The sequence below is a fragment of the Lissotriton helveticus genome, chromosome 1_1 (genome assembly GCF_964261635.1).
Source record: "Lissotriton helveticus chromosome 1_1, aLisHel1.1, whole genome shotgun sequence".
NCBI lineage: Eukaryota > Metazoa > Chordata > Amphibia > Caudata > Salamandridae > Lissotriton > Lissotriton helveticus.
In genome coordinates, this window is record NC_136057.1 from 884374107 (window position 1) to 884394387 (window position 20281).

The following is a 20281-nucleotide window of genomic DNA, read 5'->3' on the forward strand; positions in this document are numbered from 1 at the left end:
TCGCAGAGGTTGTAGTCTACTGCCCGGGGTTCCTTATCTCGTTAGTACGACTGCGAAGGTCATGTGCTGTGGACGCTTATTGTTCCCCAGCTCCTTTCCAGACAGGGAGGCAAGGGCATGGCCTCACTTGAAAATTACTTCTATTCGAGTTGATACTTTAAGCAGAATGAAAACAGTGCTTCTTCAGACGCCGACCAGGCTCACGTCATCAAAAGAAACGTATGATCTCCTAGTCGCAAGGACGACTGCAGAGATTCACTCATTGTTATCAACTAATTCCCCCATACATTTCGCAGAAATCCTAAATGAAATCTTAAATATTTCTGATACCAGTGGAGTCTCAAATGTATTTAAGACAGTATTTTCGATGGCATTAACACCATTCAAAGCCATACTGGGTATTTTTCCAGACTTCGTCCATTCCATTTTTGGAGGAGTTCCCCTCATTCTGGGACTAATTGCAGGAATCCTATTCTTAGTCCTTATATTTCGTTATGGCAAACCATGTCACAGACAAAACACCTGCGACAAGGGAAGAAACAATCCGAGCCATTGGATACCGGGACCGGATATCAAAAATCCTGGGACTAACCCGGCTTAGAGACCTGAACATGACTTGGTTTCTTTCATTACGGCCGATATGGCAAAGATGTGTTTTACCTGTATTAAGGTGCATGCTGTGCGGAGAAGAATGCGTGTTGGACACCTGTCTGACGCTACAATCGGATGCGCCAATGGATGCAGAAACATTGTTGGGTCCGGTAAAGGCTCATGCATTGTGCTGCCCTCAACGGCTGCCAATCCTGATGACGGCATTCGTGGAAACTTCACCACTACGATTAAGGGGTAGTGAAGATCAAGATGAAAGCAGCATCGATCAGGTACAACCTTCTGTCAGCAATACTAATCAAAACGTCAATGGAGACAATCATGCACATGAATGCATGGTTACATCCTTTTCCGAGTTAGTGGAACTATCACAGGAAGCTGTTGACAGCTTTTTCAGCAGTCTCAACGATATGATGTTCTCACCAGAGCAGAAATAACGACTCTTGAGCAAGCTAGTACACGGCGTTCCCGACACCTTGAATTTGGCCTTCAACTTTAATAATAAAGTAGCAAGATCGACTTTTCCTCCAGTCCACGGACAGGAATTTTTTTAGCAGCCCCAAAATATTTTTGTTAACTTTTACGGGACACTTTTCTTCTGCTTAAAGTAAGAACTATTCTTAGAGAACTAATTTCTATTTTTAGAAACTTCATAGACATTAGCTGCCCGCTGGTATGTTTATAAATATCTTTGAACTGTGATGAAGTGGTCTCGAACTTTTCTTCTGTATTAAGAGCCATTTCATGTGTAATTCTAATATTCAATTACTAATAATGTATACATATGCGTGATTATTTTAGCATTATTCTACTGCTTGAGTGCATATAGTACATATGACTATTTTTTCCCCGTATGTTACATAATTTCAAAATGCATTATGTGTATTTTGGGGTGGTAAGGTATACACGATACTCTACAGTATGTTTTACTATGCCTAGATTCGTAAATATGGCCATAGTTAGCGTGGAGTGGGTGTGATGTATTCCTATAGGTTCTGTATCGATCCCCCTATTCCTGACCCTATTCTGGTTAACGAGTTAACTAGCAGCCATCCCATGATGCAGAAACCGTTATCTGATTACGCCAGACCACGGCACAGGAGCGCGTTATCTGATTAGGTCATAACGCTTGCCATCTAATTAGGCAAGCAATATTCCTCCAGCCCCTGATAAGGCATACGGAGTTCTCAAAACAAATCAAACCTATGACAACCTGGGAAAAACCCTGCGGCCATTGTTTTGATTTCACCGAGAACTTCAGTAAAAGAATGCGCTAACGACCAGCTCGTATGACATCCTTATTGACGTATTTATGTCCATCCTTACGTCAATCTCGGCACCTTACAGGTATAAATATTACCGATATTGCCTTAAGCAAACACACGCGGTGGTGACGAGATCGGAGCAGCGAGACTTGCTGAAGCCCAGCAGAGAGCGAAGCCCCCGGCGCTGCCCCGCCTTCTTGACGCGCTGAGAACGAGACGCTGCTTTCTCCTGCCGAGAAATCCAGCTCCGGCGCTTCCGAGCAGCCCTCGCAGGCAGCTTGGAATATCGAGACCTCAGACGAGAGATACTATCCCTCAACCATCCTAGATCTCAGGTACGGAACTGAATAACCCCTTGCAGAGAATTCTTGAATCAGTCACTTGGCAAAACAAACTTAACTTAGACTGCTACTTTCTATCCCCGCCCACGTATTAGGCTTAGGTCAGGTACACTGGGGTAGGCGTGGTTAGAAGCACCAGTTGAGTACGATTAGTCAAATGTTTATATGTATGTATCTATTTTATCCATTTTAAGCCACCATATGGCTTAGAAACCATATAAATGTTTTTACAGTATTATTTTATACTTCTGCTTTTATTGTATGCACTTTACTTAACCATAAGTATTGCAATAATATCGATTCATTTCTCTTGTACGAGAAAAGAGACTGATCAATAAATAACATCTTTTATTGAACACGCCCGTCTCTTCCTTTTCTCTACAAATCTGGTGAAACTAAGAATGCACGTACTGACTGAGTAAAATAAGTTGTCTTTTGTTTTCACACGACTCTAGAGATACACCCTTGATTAGGGGAGAGCAAAGTTGTCATGTTCTATGGTTGTCAGAAACTAAATCCCTTCTTGTCTATCCAGGGAGGTTCAATTCCTCCTTGTCTATTCGAGAAAGTTTCTAGTGAACTCTGAGCTAGCTGGCAAACCCAAAACTTTAAGTCTAATATCGACAGTAGAAGACCTAGTTAACGTCTAGTCTAGGTCTATACTATTGGAGGTATTATTCCAATGCGCAGAGCCTATTGGGATAATAGGAACTACACTACACCCCCTGAAGCTACACCTTACACTATTATCCTAGCTAATGTGCCCCCACTCCCTTTGGGTACTTGTGAACATTGGTCAACCCTTAAAAACAAAGCTCTCTATTTCTTGAGGAAAAAGACTGGCATTAGTAATGCATTATTTGATGAATTTAAAATGGTGCGGCGTATTAACTGTGTTGGCCACTCACATAAATCTTTGATGGGTGATTGTGTGGTATTGAGTTTCAGGTCTCCTTCCTTTGTACAACATATCTTTGCGACGGCTGCACACTATCCCCCCGCTGCTGATTTTTTTTAATAACCCACTTGAGATGCCAAGATATAAGGAAGCTTGGGTTCCCCATAGGGCTCACAACTTGGTTGACTATCCAATCCAGACTAGTAATCGTTTTGAGTTACTATCCACGTTAGAAGACATTGATTGACTGAGTGGATGTGTCACCCCACTGAGGGTCGAAGGTCACGGGGTCAAAAAGATGGCCGACAGGAACATATTTGGTACCCACAAGGAGTTGAGTAGAGGGAGTGTGTCCCCTTGGGCTAAACTGATTGACAGTGTAGGCAAAACGTGTTGGGGCCCTGAACAGTGGGATACTCATGCTGACCTTGAGGTTTGCCCATCGGTGAGTGTTGGTAGTTTAGGTCAGCCTGTTGCATCTAGTGTATGTACAGCGGTGTGCATGGTCTACATAGCTAATTTAGGCCCTTGTTCAACAAGATCATCCGTAACTCTATCCTCGTGGAACATTGCGGATTTAGAATCAAAAGTTCACTCAATTGACTGGGCAACTTTCATAGAGAACATGGATGTATGGGCCTTCCAAGAGACTTGGTCTGTGGAAGGAGTTTTTCATGTGGGTTATTTACATTTTTTAAAAACAGCAGCCAAGGGACCGAGGGGCAGACCAGTTGGTGAGCTGACTTTTTGGGTGCGGCAACTTGAGGGGATAAAGGTGGAAGAGGTTTTTATTAACAGCCCTGACATTATGGCTATCCGGGTTAGTTCATCAAAGGGCCTCGACGTGATTATATGTAATGTATATTCGAGGGGCCTACCGGGTGGTAGGAGTTCTAAAGTTGTTACAATCCTGGAAAGTCATCTGAACCAGGAGGATAATTTTAGTGACCGGATCATTGCTGGCGAATTTAATACGTGTTTTGAGCCCCTAGACGTAGAGGATGGTAAACTCACCGAAGATGTGGATGTATTGTGGGGTGTTCCCTACTTGAACCTACAACCCATAACAAAATGGTCCGAGGCTGCACTCCAATTGAAGGGCTTGTGCCTGGACAAGGGATTGAGGGCGGTCAATGGTAGGACACAGTACATAAGTGGGAATCCCATGTATAGGTACTGGGACCTAGCTCAAGTGTAGGTGACTGACCCAGTTGGTCAGTGTGACCATGAACAGAAAGAAAAATGTCTTTCTAGTGTCCCCTCACTCACCGAGGTTGCCCCACGGTGACATGCTTCATCATTGGGGCCATCCCAGTTCTCTACGCAAAGGGGCGTGCTGCGACTCACGAACTACGCCGGAGCACTTAAGGGTGAAAGACTATGTGTAGTGCAAAAGAGTGGTGGAGTGGGTGTGAGTGAATTAAAAATACCGTGCTTAGTGGGCCTCAACAAATTTATTATCGCTCCTAGGCAGGTATATTAAAAGTGGGGTGGCTGTCACTGTAGATCAACCTTTAGTAGGGTTGGTTCAGTGAACATACAAGGTCAACATGTTTCATGCTACCCCTAGCATTTCTTCAGGACCATGCGGTCCCGGGGAGGCTACCATTAGGTTTGACCGAGCGTTTTCACCAGATAGGAAGTAAGTAAACGATCTTCGCTGCATTGTGAGAACGCCGCTTTTTGACATCAGAAAGGACAATGTGCCCTACTCTGCGATCGGTTGACTATCGATCCCAGGTTGTTCATATTTTATTTTCCTCTACATTACCCAACAGCAGTGAGTCCCATAAGTGAAATCGACCCCCCCTGCAAGACCATGAAGTGTTATTATACACTTTAATAAGTAAATATCGAGAACATTATTTCTATGTACCTACTATATGTTTTATGTGTCTAACGTCCTGGTCACATTAAGTCCTGTCTTGTTTTTATGTGTGAATTCACAAACACACAGCACAGTTTTTTAATGGACAAACACTTGGCATGGCAGCCTGCACGCACCAATATGGTGCAATCATCAACTATAGCACCGAATGTGTGCGGTATGAAAGTATACTATGTGTCCCTTCCCATAAGGAGGGGTTGAATGCTACTAATGATATGCTTTCTTTTACAGCACCATCAATCTGATTAAAACGTATGTATTTCTAGTATGAACGCATGCTTTGATTATTAAGTGTATTATTTCAAATTATTTTTGCTCCCTTAATCAGGGACTTAGGAGTGGCATATGCAGGGCTGGTCCCTGCATGGTCCTGAAGAAATGCTAGGGGTAGCATGAAACATGTTGACCTTGTATGTTCACTGAACCAACCCTACTAAAGGTTGATCTACAGTGACAGCCACCCCACTTTTAATATACCTGCCTAGGAGCGATAATAAATTTGTTGAGGCCCACTAAGCACGGTATTTTTAATTCACTCACACCCACTCCACCACTCTTTTGCACTACACATAGTCTTTCACCCTTAAGTGCTCCGGCGTAGTTCGTGAGTCGCAGCACGCCCCTTTGCGTAGAGAACTGGGATGGCCCCAATGATGAAGCATGTCACCGTGGGGCAACCTCGGTGAGTGAGGGGACACTAGAAAGACATTTTTCTTTCTGTTCATGGTCACACTGACCAACTGGGTCAGTCACCTACACTTGAGCTAGGTCCCGGGCCCCTATACATGGGATTCCCACTTATGTACTAAGCCTGTTGGAGGACGACCTAGTCTCTTACTCCTCCTTCTCCCTTTGTTTCGTAAATGGTAGGACACAGTCAGACAGGCAGGGTGCGAAGACGTTTGATAATGGCAGATCTGGCAGCCGCATCGACTACATATTAGTTAATGTGGAGATGTGGCCTACTATTTTAGATATGGTGGTTCAGAGTAGGCCAGAAAGTGACCATAACCCCCCTGGTCCTGACATTTAATGACAGTAGTTTTAGTAGATCCTCTAGGAGGAAAGGTGTTATAGACCAGGTGATGGCAACTATTTCCAATGATCAAAGAAGGGTACGGTGGCCTGGGGTAGCCACTAATGAGAGGACCCGTGCTGATATTAGGGATTTGGGCCCAGATGTAGGTAAAAAATATTTACCGATTCTTAATTACCGAATTTTACCGATTCGGTAATTAAGAATCGGTAAATATGAAGGGTGGACATGTAGGTCCATCCAGATGTGCATTTTACCGATTCGGTAAAAATCGGTATTTACCGAATCGGTAAATACCGACCGGTAATGCTCCATTCATTCCTATGGGCTTTGAAGCCCATAGGAATGAATGGGGCATTACCGGTCGGTATTTACCGAATCGGTAAATACCGATTTTGACAAGGGTGCAGGGGGTGTCACTTTGACACCCTCTAGCACCCCCAAAAAAGGGTCGGGGGCCATATGGCAGGCATACCTGCCCTAAGGGCAGGTCTGCCTGTCATATGGCACAGGTGTGCATGCACACATGTGCATGCACACCTGAATCGGTATTTCACCATCAAATTGAATTTGATGGTAAAATACCGATTTCTTAGGCCTTGTGGGACTCATAAGAGTCCCACCTACATATCAATTTTAACGAATCTGTAAAAATACCGGTCGGTAAATATACCGACCGGTATATTTACAGAATCGGTAAAATTACCGATCGGTAAATTTACCGAATGGTAAATTTACCGATTCTGCCCCCTACATCTCAAAATCCTTTTACCGGTCGGTAACGGCCGAATTCGGCCGTTACCGACCGGTAAAACCCTACCTACATCTGGCCCTTGGTCTCAAGCTCTCTGCTAAAACTCAACGGTTGTGAGTCAAATGAGGTGCTCAATGATAAATTACTGAGTATCCACAGTGAACTCTTTAAGGGCCTTAAAAAGTATTTTATTAAAGTCAAAATAACAAATATAAAATACGGCCATCCACCATTTTATCAATAGTAATACATCTGTCATATACAATCCAAGCGTGCCATCTACTGGCCAGAGGTAGTTGTAAAGTTATTAGTGGTTAAAAGACTTGTGATTCAGGTTCAGGTCGTTGTTAAGGAGTTGTGGTTCAGGTCCTTCATTGTCAATGAGTCGTTGTAAAGGCCATTTCCCCTCTAAAATGTCTCTTGGACATTCTCTGCAAAACTGCAGACTATGCTTCTAGGAAAGACAAACACATGCATTAATTTTCACTTTATAAAAACTCTATTTCTAAGCACACTTTAAGCATTTTCATTTATTTTTTCTCTCTATGAGTTGCACATTTATTTTTTATTTATTAGTGAAAAATAAACTCTCGACTTCTGGCTTATTTTCTACATTAGGCATGTGCATCTGCTTTGTGGCCTACTCTAGTGTTCCAGCATGCGCTTGTGTAGTTTTTATTTTTCCCCTTTTAGTCTTATTATATCCATTTCACACGTCACACATTTTTTGATTAGTTATTTTAAACACACAGAAGGGTTCAATCCGATCAGGTTTTATTTTGTGAAAACCCTGCTCCATCAATCCCCCATAATAATCCATAATAAAACACAAACCAAACATCTGATTGTCATTATTTATACTACTTAGAAAGCAGTAGTTCTCTTTTGTTTTAGCATAACCCCATCTATATTTTTTACTATTTCATAGTAATTTCTTCTTCTATCTTCCAATTCTATTTCTTCTCTTTTTCTCTTCCTTGCTATCCCTTTAGTATCCAGGGTTTGTTTCTTGCATTTGCAACACATATATTAACATCAGGATTAGTATCCCTGTAGATACTGCAATTATAGGTGTTAGTATTTTCCCAAAGGTAGCAAACCAATTACCTACTGGGGAGAAACCCTTATCAAGTCTCTCCCGAGCACCATCAACCTTCAGTTCAGTTAAATCTTCTCACAAACGTGTAATATTCTTAATATATCCCTCCAGACTCTTAATTTTATCAGGGATATAAGTATGGCATTGTTGGATTTTCAATATGCTACAGACTCCACCCTCTTTTGCCGATAATACATCAAGGGCAAGTCTATTTTGTAAGACCATAGACCTTATAGCAACCATTTCAGTACTGATCATCAAAAACCCACCAGCGGTATCTGTTGATAAATGATCAACCACTGTGGACAATTTTTTAATTTTATGTGAATTTAGAATGACCCCAACTGAAGTTATTAATGCTCCAAATATATCACCCACAATTTCAACGGCACCAATTCCTCTTTTATTTCACCTTAATCCACTCTTCATTTCAGTAATTCCATGATTCTTATCCAAATGTTAAACTTTAGGGAAAACTATTCCCATATAACAACATCCATACCAATGTGCAGGCAACCTATAATAGGCATTTTTACCACACACATCATAGATTCCAGGGGAAACAGGATCTGTACCACCTCTTATTCCCCAAACTCCCGCACTTAGGAACACGTGATCACACTTACTGGAACCAATGAAATAATTGTTAAAATCTGTTTTTATTCTTAGTAAGCAAAGCTTTCCCCTATGATGCCAATCAATTGCAGCATATGCCTCACCCTTTTGTATGAAAAAGAAACAATTGAAGGACGGAATGCTGGAAAATGCAAGCATTCATCCCCAGTCACATGGATCTGGGTTAAATCCATAATTTTTTTGTTCACCACACCACCCCAGTTTGGACACAGCCATATGCAAATCAGTCCTGGCCCTATTCCTTGTGGGAACAGTCCAGCCCGAACTGCCAAGCCAGGTCCTCCCTCGACCGGAAACACGCATCCTGGGACTGGTTTCAGGGCATCATCCTTCATCAGCCAGGCTGGCTTGAATCCAGTGGTGTAGTGAGCACGGGACCCACGTCTGGGCATACCCTTCCCACTTAGGGCGACATAAGCAAAATAAACAATTGATGGACGGAATGCTGGACAAGGCAAGCATTCACCCCCAGTCACATGGATCTGGGTTAAATCCATCATTATTTTGCTCACCACACCACCCCAGTTTGGACCCAGCCATATTTCAAATCAGTCTTGACCCTGTTCCTTGTGGGAACAGTCCAGCCCAAACTGCCAATCCAGGTCCTCCATGCACTGTAAACAAGCATCCTGGGACTGTTTTCAGGGTATCACCCTTCATCAGCAAGGCTGGCTTGAATCCAGTGGTGTAGTGAGCACCGGACCCACGTCTGGGCATACCCTTCACACTTAGGGCGACATATGCAAAAGAAACAATTGATGGACGGAATGCTGGACAATGCAAGCATTCACCCCCAGTCACATGGATCTGTGTTAAATCCATCATTCTTTTGCTCACCATGGGCCCAGCCATATGCAAATCAGTCTTGACCCTGTTCCTTGTGGGCACAGTCCAGCCCGAACTGCCAATCCAGGTCCTCCCTGGACCGGAAACAAGCCTACTGGGACGGTTTCAGGGCATCACCCTTCATCAGCCAGGCTGGCTTGAATCTATTGGTGCAGTGAGCACAGGACCCACGTCTGGGCATACCCTTCCCACTTAAGGCAACATATGCAAAGGAAACAATTGGTGGTCGGAATGCTGGACAATGGAAGCATTCAACCCCAGTCACATGGATCTGGGTTAAATCCAACATTCTTTTGCTCAACACACCACCCCAGTTTGGACCCAGCCATATGCAAATCAGTCTTGACCCTGTTCCTTGTGGGAACATTCCAGCCCAACCTGCCAAGCCAGGTCCTCTCTTTGAAACATTTGCATAGCACTTTTCACCCTAAGTGGGATGGGTATGCCCAGACGTGGGTCCCATGCTCACTGTGCCACTAGATTCAAGCTAGCCTGGCTGATGAAAGGTAATACCCAGAAACACGGTCCCAGGATGCTTGTTTTCGGTCCAGGGAGGACCTACCTTGGCAGTTCGGTCAGGACTGCTCCCATGAGGCACAGGGTCAAGACTGATTTGCATATGTCTGGGTCTAAACTGGGGTGGCATGGTGAGCAAAAGAATGATGGATTTAACCCAGATCTCTTGTCTGGTGGGTGAATGTATGATTTATTTAGCATTCCGCCCATCATTTGTTTGCGTAGAACCTTTCACCCTAAGTGGGATGAGTATGCCCAGACATGGGTCCCTTGCTCACTGTGCCACAGGATTCAAGCTAGCCTGGCTGATGAAGGGTAATACCCAGAAACCAGTCCCAGGATGCTTGTTTCCGGGCCAAGGAAGACCTGCCTTGGCAGTTCGGTCAAGACTGTTCCCATGATGCACAGGGTCAAGACTGATGTGCTAATGGCTGGGTCTAAACTGGGGTGTCATGGTGAGCAAAAGAATGATAGGTTTAACCCAGATCTCTTGCCTGGGAGTGAATGTATGATTTATTCAGCATTCCATCCATCATTTGTTCACGTGGCACTTTTTACCCTAAGTGGGATGGGTATGCCTAGACGTAGGTCCCTTGCTCACTGTGCCACTGGATTCAAGCTAGCCTGGCTGATGAAAGGTAATACCCAGAAACCAGTCCCAGGATGCTTGTTTATGGTCCAGGGAGGACCTGGCTTCCCTGGTTCGATCTGGACTGTTCTCATGAGGCACAGGGTCAAGATTGATTTGCATATGGCTGGGTCTAAACTGGGGTGGCATGGTGAGCAAAAGAACGATGGATTTAATCCAGATCTCTTGACTCGGGGTGAATGTATGATTTAGTCAGCATTCTGTCCATCATTTGTTTGCGTAGCACTTTTCACCCTTTTCTCTAAAAGCCCATGGAGGTAAACAGGAATTTTGCTCAGCAGCCTTTTCTTTAAAATTCTGTCTTCTACCTTCTACTAAATTTATGAACTCAATCTCGAGGGGAGACGCCTAAAACTGCCTGTAGCTGACCAGGGAACTCACCGGCTAATCCCTGCAACGTTTCTGCTGCTGAATTCATTTCCGCCTGGTTGCCCTTTTTGCCGTCGTTGGACCTCGCGGTACCCGCTGCGCGGGTCCCGCATCGCCCGTTCTGTTGGGTGTTCCTGCTGAGGAGTGGGACCTTCGCTGGAGTCTTGTGTGGGCTGCAGGGCGGGAGGAGAACACTCTACCAGGGCTGCGAGCGCCAGGTGAGGGACATGGACTCCATTTCCCAGGAGTCCCTGTGTTGCCATCACCTGCACCTGGACGCTCTCCCTGGTTGCCCCGCCCCCCACCGCCGAGCTAAAGCTGCCGCCTGTGAAAGAAGTTCGGGAGACGCCTAAAACTGCCTGTAGCTGACCAGGGAACTCACCGGCTAATCCCTGCAACGTTTCTGCTGCTGAATTCATTTCCGCCTGGTTGCCCTTTTTGCCGTCGTTGGACCTCGCGGTACCCGCTGCGCGGGTCCCGCATCGCCCGTTCTGTTGGGTGTTCCTGCTGAGGAGTGGGACCTTCGCTGGAGTCTTGTGTGGGCTGCAGGGCGGGAGGAGAACACTCTACCAGGGCTGCGAGCGCCAGGTGAGGGACAGGGACTCCATTTCCCAGGAGTCCCTGTGTTGCCATCACCTGCACCTGGACGCTCTCCCTGGTTGCCCCGCCCCCCACCGCCGAGCTAAAGCTGTCGCCTGTGAAAGAAGTTTGGGAGACGCCTAAAACTGCCTGTAGCTGACCAGGGAACTCACCGGCTAATCCCTGCAACGTTTCTGCTGCTGAATTCATTTCCGCCTGGTTGCCCTTTTTGCCGTCGTTGGACCTCGCGGGTCCCGCATCGCCCGTTCTGTTGGGTGTTCCTGCTGAGGAGTGGGACCTTCGCTGGAGTCTTGTGTGGGCTGCAGGGCGGGAGGAGAACACTCTACCAGGGCTGCGAGCGCCAGGTGAGGGACAGGGACTCCATTTCCCAGGAGTCCCTGTGTTGCCATCACCTGCACCTGGACGCTCTCCCTGGTTGCCCCGCCCCCAACCGCCTCATCCCTTATTAGGAACAGCTGATCCCCGCTACGCGGGACGCGTGCGGGACGCCCGGGGCTAAGCCCGGGCAAAGGGCGGGCCCTCTGTGGCCCTCAGAGGCCAGAGGAGCCTGGCCCGGGCCATCCCCTTTGTCATTTGCTTGGACTATTGGACCTTCCATCATAAACTGTAAGTCTGTCTCTTCGTTGTATTCATCATTATCATCGGGTTCAACTGTATAGGCTGAGTTTTTTATCTATTATATATATTTTTTTTTTTCTCTTCTTCTCTCAGCCTACACTTAATTTCTGCTACCCCGCGCTTCAAAAATCTCTGGGGCCTGGTATGAACTATCGAGAGACTAGAAGTATGGCAGCTGCTGGAGCCAAAAAATCGACAGGGACCCTTGATGATTTCATTGTCCGGACTCATGCTTTAATAGATGAAGGGATTATATTAATGGATAGAAGGGTGTCTCAGGACCTGGCAATAGCCAGGAGATCTTCTTTAGGACTTATAGCTCAGGCTTGTACTCCACACGCAGCGATTGGCTCAAACACCCGTGCCATCGTACATAATGAGGGGGCCCATGATGATATTAGTTCCCAAGAAGGTTTGGAGGCAACACCTAATCTTGCTTTGTTAGTAGAGAGCGATTCTCCAAATGAGCCCGAAAATGTTCCTGTGGTTAATGTACATGACAGGGGTCTGAAAGAGGGTGCAATTCCCAAAAAAAAGTCCAAATCAGCCAAACGTAAAGGAAGGAAAGCACCGACCACTCAAAACCTAGATCAAACCACTTTAGACCTGGCGCCCTCAAACAGCATCCTGGTTGCGCACACTGCTGACTCGGATGGAGCTGCCCAAACTAATGTGCGTTTATCCCTAGGCTTACCAGATGACACGGTCATAGATAGTAGCTTAGAGGAAATACTGGATTTGGGTGATGAAATAGATAACCATGTTAGAAGCAACGAGGATATGAACAGCTTAAACATGGTAAATAACAACATCTTGGAAATGTTAAAAATCCTGCTTGAACCAATTGAGGTCAGGTTGCGTTGCTTAGAAACCATCTTAAAAAACATTCATAAAGATATAAGTGCTCCCAGTTTTAGTTGGGAAAATAAGATACCCCCTGTAAAAAAGCCCACGAACAAGCCTCCCACAGCTGACAAAAACACCCTCCCTCTCAAAAAAATTATACCCAGTAACCCCACCAATGTTACCATCTCAGGTGGCACTTCTTTAAAAACCATTGATTCAAAACAAACAACGAATCCTGTCAAATCCCAGGTAACCGCCCAGGTTAAGTTTAAAGCTCCCACACCCTCGGCCCCTAAATTAGATCAGACCCCGAAAGAAAAGAGAGAACCACGGAGAAACATCCACCTTCCTCCGGATGCATGCCCCTATGTAGTGATCCTGACTGGGGTCACTGAACTTGTAACAACTGAAACGGAGTCTTACCAAGCCTTAAAAAATAAGGTTTGTCACTGGTTGTCAAAAAATTACCCCTTACCGCCTGGCATGCCTAGTAACATCCTAATGGTGGAGAGAACCCCTTGGGTGGGAGGCAATAGGAAAAACCTACAAGGTGCCTGCGTTGTGGTCACCTTTGAGCACCAACAGGTAGTAACTTACATCTGTGCTGGCACACCACGCCATCAGGCGAGCACGGTCACTGCCAGGCCTCTCTCCTACTTTTATGTACAGGGGAATCAACCCGACAGTAGGTGGAGCTGGTTAAAGGGCCCCCAGGAGCTTAACCACAGACAGAAGTTCAATCCCCCATGGGAGGCTCAATCTTGCGGTTGGGAGGAGAGGGGGGAGGACGGGTGGAACGTGGTTAGGAGAAGAAGAGCCAGACCTTTTCAGGGTGGGTTTGCTGCAGGCCCCCAAAATAAATATTTATATCATGACCATCACTATGCAAACGGGCAAGAAAATTATTTTAATGTCCCAACGTTTAATCATTACGATCACCCGTCCTTTATGGATTGGGTAGATTGACAAACATCAGGCCCCCCCACCATACAAGTCTTGACTGCTCCTCACATCACACCACAGTGCAGTCAACACTCACAAGAATTAAACTCCGAGCCAACTATTGAGCCAATGTTAACCACAGGACAGGGCTTGGAGGGAGGGACAGCCTCGAGTGTGACTGATGGGAAAAAAGGAAGTAGGCGGGTGATCGCAATGGCCACTTGGAATATAGCGGGCCTTAGGAATAAGATTGATGATCCTCATTGGAGAGACTAAATAGGCACTATGGACATAATTGCCATGCAGGAAACGTGGGCGACTGAAAATTTGCTCACAATGGATGGGTATACCACCTTTTACCTCCCAGCTGTCAATTCATTGAGAGGGCGGGCCAGAGGTGGTTTGGTTACCTTGATATCTGCAAAAATCTCTGGCACATATAAAGAAATTCCCACTGGCAGCCCCTACTGTTTGGCAGTCTTAATTACACACAGGGGATTTAATGCTGTACTATTAGTTAACTTCTACAACTCCTTTGATAGAGAACACCCACTCGATAACTTGTTGAGGTTAAACTCTTTTTTAACTAGTTTTCAGGAGTCTATGGAGGCTAACTGTATTGTAATTTTATTGGGTGATTTCAATGTCCATAGTTGTAAGGAAAAATGCCCCCCGAACCTCTTGTTTGGTCCCCCAGAAGAAGAGAATATCCATTTTGAACATTCAGAACAGGGATCCTGTTTAGAATCCCTGTTAGCTGAAAATGGTCTAATGTTGCCTCTTGGGGGGGAAGAGGGTATCCCAACTTTCACGGGACATGGCAGTGGGTCTACCATTGATTATATTTTTCTAAGCAGTAGTTATAGTAGTCATATTTTTGGCTATACTGTTGTAAGGTCCCATTTTAGTGACCACAATCTTGTTGTCTTAAAAATTGAAAATGTTCTAGCTGTTAATGTTAGCACTTTGAGTCTAGCAGATAAATGTGATTTAAGAACATCGGATCAGGCCGGCCGAATCAAATGGTGTAAAATAATCCCGGAGGATTTTTTTGGTAAACTGCGCATAAGTAGCCAGGAGGCCTTTGCACTTTGTTTGGATGATCAGGTGGGGGACACAGAGGTGTTAGAGGCGTATAATAGGGTCTGCGCCAATATTGTGTCGAACCTGACACAACAGTGTAAAAGGAAAACCCAAGAAAGGGTGGGCTGGTTTGATAATAATTGCTCCGCTGTTAATCGTAAATTAAAATCAGCTTTAAAATCGAAACCAGTAGATAGAAGACTTGTGGCCACCCTTAGGAAAGCATATAAGACCGCCATCGAGAGAAGATGGCGCGAGATCAGAGAGGATGCTTGGGCTGACCTGACCTCAACTGATGTTTTGAAAAGTAGCGCCAAATTCTGGGCCGTGGTCAATCAACCATTTTTTGCGGACTCACATAACAGTGAGTTGGATTGTGGTATTCAAGAAGATAAATGGCACCTGCATTTTAAATCTGTGTATGAACAGGAAGCCCCCGGGGCTGAGGATATGACCAGCTTATACCAACTCCCTTACAGCCTAACGGTGGATGAGGAAGAGGTGGGCTTAGCCATTGAAAAAATGACTAGCAATAAAGCTCCCGGGCCGGACGGGGTTCCCGCTGATCTTTTTAAAGTGGATATTTTATTCTGGTCCAAAATTTTAGCCAGAGTTTTCAACAGCATTTTTAAAACAGGTATCCCAGCATCATGGTCCCAATCAGTAATTGTCCCTATTTTTAAAAAAGGAGACAGGGGGGAACCGGGAAATTACAGCCCTATATCCCTAATAGACTCTGCGGTTAAGGTCATAGGGAGAGTGGTCCTCAGTAAACTTACTGATTGGCTAGATGAGTCTAACATTCTCTCACCCCTTCAGTACGGTTTTAGAAAGGGAAGGAGCACCATCGATCAGAGCCTAAACTTACAACTGTTGATAGGAAAATACACCATAGCTAAGCCTGGATCCCTGTACATCGCCTTCATGGATCTGTCCTCGGCTTTTGACCGAGTTAACAGATCCAAGTTGTGGGGCCAGCTCCTCAGCATAGGCATTGACCCAAATATCGTGTACTTCCTAGCAGAACTCCATAAAGACCTTACCGCCACTGTCCGTTATGACAGAAAAGGGAACTGCACAGGGAAAATCCATATTACCAACGGTGTTAGGCAGGGCTGCATTCTTGCCCCCCTGCTGTTCACTCTATATATCAACAATCTGGGCAGAACATTGGGCACAGCATGTATAGATATACCGAGGGCAGGGAAATACATATTGCCCGCATTATTGTATGCAGACGACGCTGCTCTCATAGCTAGAACCGCAGTCGGCCTGCAAAGTCTGTTGAACTCTTTTTATAATTTTATGATAAAACTGGACTTAAGCATCAATTTTGGTAAATCCCATGTAATGGTAGTAGGGCATAAAACAAAGACTAATAAACATGCCATGACCTTACACTGTAATGGTCACAAATTATCTAGAGTTCCCAGATTCCCTTATCTGGGTGTAGTGTTTGATGATCGTTCTACATGGCTTCCCCAAATGCTGGAGAAAAAAAAGGTCTTAACACGATCTATATCTGCAGTTCTCGGCTTTTCACGTAAAATTGGGGTGAAGCCTATAGAGGCCGTTTTAAAAGTGTACGCTGCTAAATGCATAGCTATCGTTATGTATGGCGCAGACCTGTGGGGTTTTAGGCCTGTTAAACTTCTTCAAGTGATTGAAGATAACTTTTTAAAATCCATTCTTTCCTTACCAAAATCCACGGCAAGCTTTATTGCTCATCAGGAATGCGGGGTGGATTTTCTGGAGGACCGGGTCGCTATGGCTCCCCTCCTGAAATGGATATCTGTGTGGCTCAACCCAGAGCTTGAAGTTAATCACGAAATCCTGAAGGACTGCCTTAATTTAGATCACTGGAACAAGATCCCCTGGCTGAACTATGTTGAGCAGTTGTGTATTAAGCTAGGAAGGCCTGAATTGTTCCATAACCCCTCTGCCCTCGTGAAGGCAGACTTGAAGTGGACAAAGAACACCTTTTTGTTGTACAGTGGAATGAATAGGGAAAACAGGGAGTTGTTAAAACCCTCGGTTAGGTCGCATCAATTGATTGTTTCCTCAGACCATGATCCGGAACTGTACTTGAAGGTCGTAAACAACCCAAACCATAGGTACCTTCTTACCAAGTTCCGTCTGAATAAAGTTCACTTGTTAATCTCTGGCCGCCCTGGCTGGACCAGGGACTCGGAACTGAATATATGTACTTGTGATGGACACTCAATTATGGACACTGCCCACTACTTGTTCTTTTGTATCCACTTCAAATCTATCAGGGAAAATTTTATTATTCCCCTGCTAAAAGGGAGGGGGTTTAGGCAGGTTAAACCAGCTTTATTATACCTTCAGATGTTAAATGATATCTGGGAAATCTATAACGTGGCCAAATTTTTAATTGTTGCAGTCAGATTGGGTAAAAAGATTAATTGGGTGTAGAATACCTACCTACAACAATCATGCTTACTGTAAAATTGAATCTGGTTTTTTAAAAATTGTAATGTTTTTACTTGATTGATAATTGTAACCTTTTTAATGATATATTGTGATTTTTGGACCATTGTTTATGTGTGTTTTGTACTTTTATGGTTTTGAAAAATTCGAACCGAATAAAGTATTTCTTGACTTGACTTGAACTCAATCTCTTCTTGAAGTAACCTACATGCAAAGTTATTACGATGTGCATATACAGTAAACACTCACCCATATATTCTGCATTTTTTGCTCTATTTAACCTGTTCATATTCTTTCTAATTGGCACTTCAGAAAATACCAGAAATAATAATGTCAATTTCCCTTCTCATGAAATAAGCTCGTTGGTACACTACATGAAACACCATATGTTAAAGGTAAGTGATGATAAGTCACTCCCTCAGACACAGACAATGGTAACTGCATGCACAAATAACAATCTCTCGCATCCATAGTATCTACGTATTCATACAAGAGTTTAGTGAAAACATTTAATGAAACATCATTAATGGAGTTATCTTGATTATATATATTATCACTGGTTATCTTTTCCTTATTAGTTTGTGGTTCTTCTCTAAGATTATCCACATTTACATTTTCACTCAACACACTATTAGTAGTAACATTTTTAGTAGGATACATAAAATAAGGCACAACAGCATTAATGTTGACAAGACAAACATTAGTAGCAAAGCACTTATAAAGCAAGCATTAATACACCTATGTTTAAAACTTCGGTTTTGATATCCAGTCTCCGATAAATCTGTTTTTGCCATTTTCTGTTGTAAAAATCAAAACCTAAACTAGAACTAAAAAAAACTTTTTTTAAAAACTAAAAATTGATCAATAGTGTATCCAAGCACTTCTTTAAGCCTTCTTACTTCCTCCTCTTTTTTATATCTGTCTTCACAGCCTTCAATTCAATTCCAGCTTTATTTTTCTGCACTCTTAAGAGTTATTTTTTCAATTTTCTGCAACCTAATTTAACACAGTTCATTTAGGGTGGCTCATAATTGTTTCTGTGACTCGATTCTGCATTTACCTTTTCCCCACACTGATATGTGTGTTCAGCTGCTTCAATCACTACATATGTCCATTCAGGTGCTGTATACTTCTTGTTCGGAACTCTTTTTCTTTTTGTTCTCCGAACTGTATCTTCTTCAGAATCACTTTGTTCACTTTGGCTCGATACTTCTAGTATTGTATTTGTAACTTTCTTTTTCAGAGTGTATTTCAGTCTTTTTACTCCCTCTGGCCATATATCTTAATTTCTTGCCTTTTTCACAGCACAATTTCACCAGATTCAAGACTATGTTCACAACTTCTTTTGTTTGCCTCTTTTCTCTTCTGTATTTTATTTATTATTTATTGATTTTTGTGTTTTATAGAGCGCGAACTTGACCTGTTAGGGTATCAGAGCGCTTTACAGAATCATAGAGTTGCACAAAAGGCATTGAATCATAAGAGTATACAATCGATTGGGAGGGGGCGGGGTGATGGATACATAAGGGATACATATGTCCAGTTTACATTACAGTTACTCAAGACAAGGCCCCAGGTTTCTTGGTGGGGTGACTAGGTCATCAGAGGGAGGCAATAGCAGGAAATTGATCAGGGTCTCTGTGGTGGTTGAAGGTAAAAGTTTAAACAAGGGAATTTACCCAAAAGGAAGGTTTTGGCCTCCTTTTTGAAGCATGCCAGAGAGGGGATTCTTCTGATGGCGGGTGGAAGAGAGTTCCATATTCGTGGCGCGGCCCCAGCGAAAGCCCGATTGTAAGTTTTTTTTTCTCAAAAACATGCAGGCTGGAGCAAGAGGTCTCTGGCGGACCGGGAGTTTCTGATTCCTCCGGATACCACAAGTTTTTGTGCAAGATAGTCAGGGGAGTTTGAGTAAAAAGCCTTGTGTGTGATGCGTGCCAGCTTAAGCTGTATTTTGGGCTCGAGAGGAAGCGAGTTCAGCGCTTTCAGGTTTGGAGAAATGTGATCGAATTTCCTTGTGCCGGTAAGTAGTCTGGAGGCCGCATTGAGGCAGGCTTTTAAAGGTGCCAGGGAGATCTTGGGTAAACCCGAGAGGGTAGAACAGCCATATTCCAGTCTAGAGATGACTAGAACCAGCATAGCCGCCTGACCCGGCACTTTTGCAAACCATCACCCACAAAATTATGTCACCAGTGGAAACACTGTTTGTTTATTTCACGCAGAGTGAATGTTTGATCCTGATGAGAACCCCCTGAAATAGAGGGGTTTGAAACGCGTAGACCGTAGGATAAACCAAACCCAATTTTTTGTTTAAAAAGGACTAGCTTTATTCAACAGTAGGATTAGTGCAAACTTGACAAAGTTTATTTGAATGCTAGAAATGTATAGAAATGTATATTTTTGCATATTGTGGAAAAAAGTTATTCTGTATTTGTAATCTTCTGTTTGGTTTATTGTACATGAAGGATTATTGGGTATGAGTATGAATGCAGTATGTTTGGAGAAGAATGGTGGATGTGATTGTGTTGTAGTTTGTGGTATTTTGTACAGTTAATCTGTGGGTTGTAATGAAGTATCTTGTATATATAAAAAACTGACAAAGCTTTTTCAAAAAAATGAAATAAAGCAAAAAAATAAAAAGCAATTCATGAGCTCAAGGATATAGTGATGAGCAGTTCTTATATCTTTTTGGATTAAGTTCATTAAACAGTAGCAGCATTGGCAATTGTTTTTTGGTAGTTGTTCTAGTGTGCTCAGCCTTGCTGCTTACGAGCCAGACCCTTTTTTAATATCAGGCTCCTTGAATCTTGGCATGTTCTTTGCCCACTTTATTCGACT

General features: G+C 43.9%; 1 pseudogene; it reads right to left on the reverse strand.

Annotated features, from left to right (window-relative positions):
* Positions 1-7965: 7965 nt before the first annotated feature.
* Positions 7966-8664, reverse strand: LOC144763147 (endogenous retrovirus group 3 member 1 Env polyprotein-like; annotated as a pseudogene).
* Between the last annotated feature and the right edge of the window lie 11617 nt (positions 8665-20281).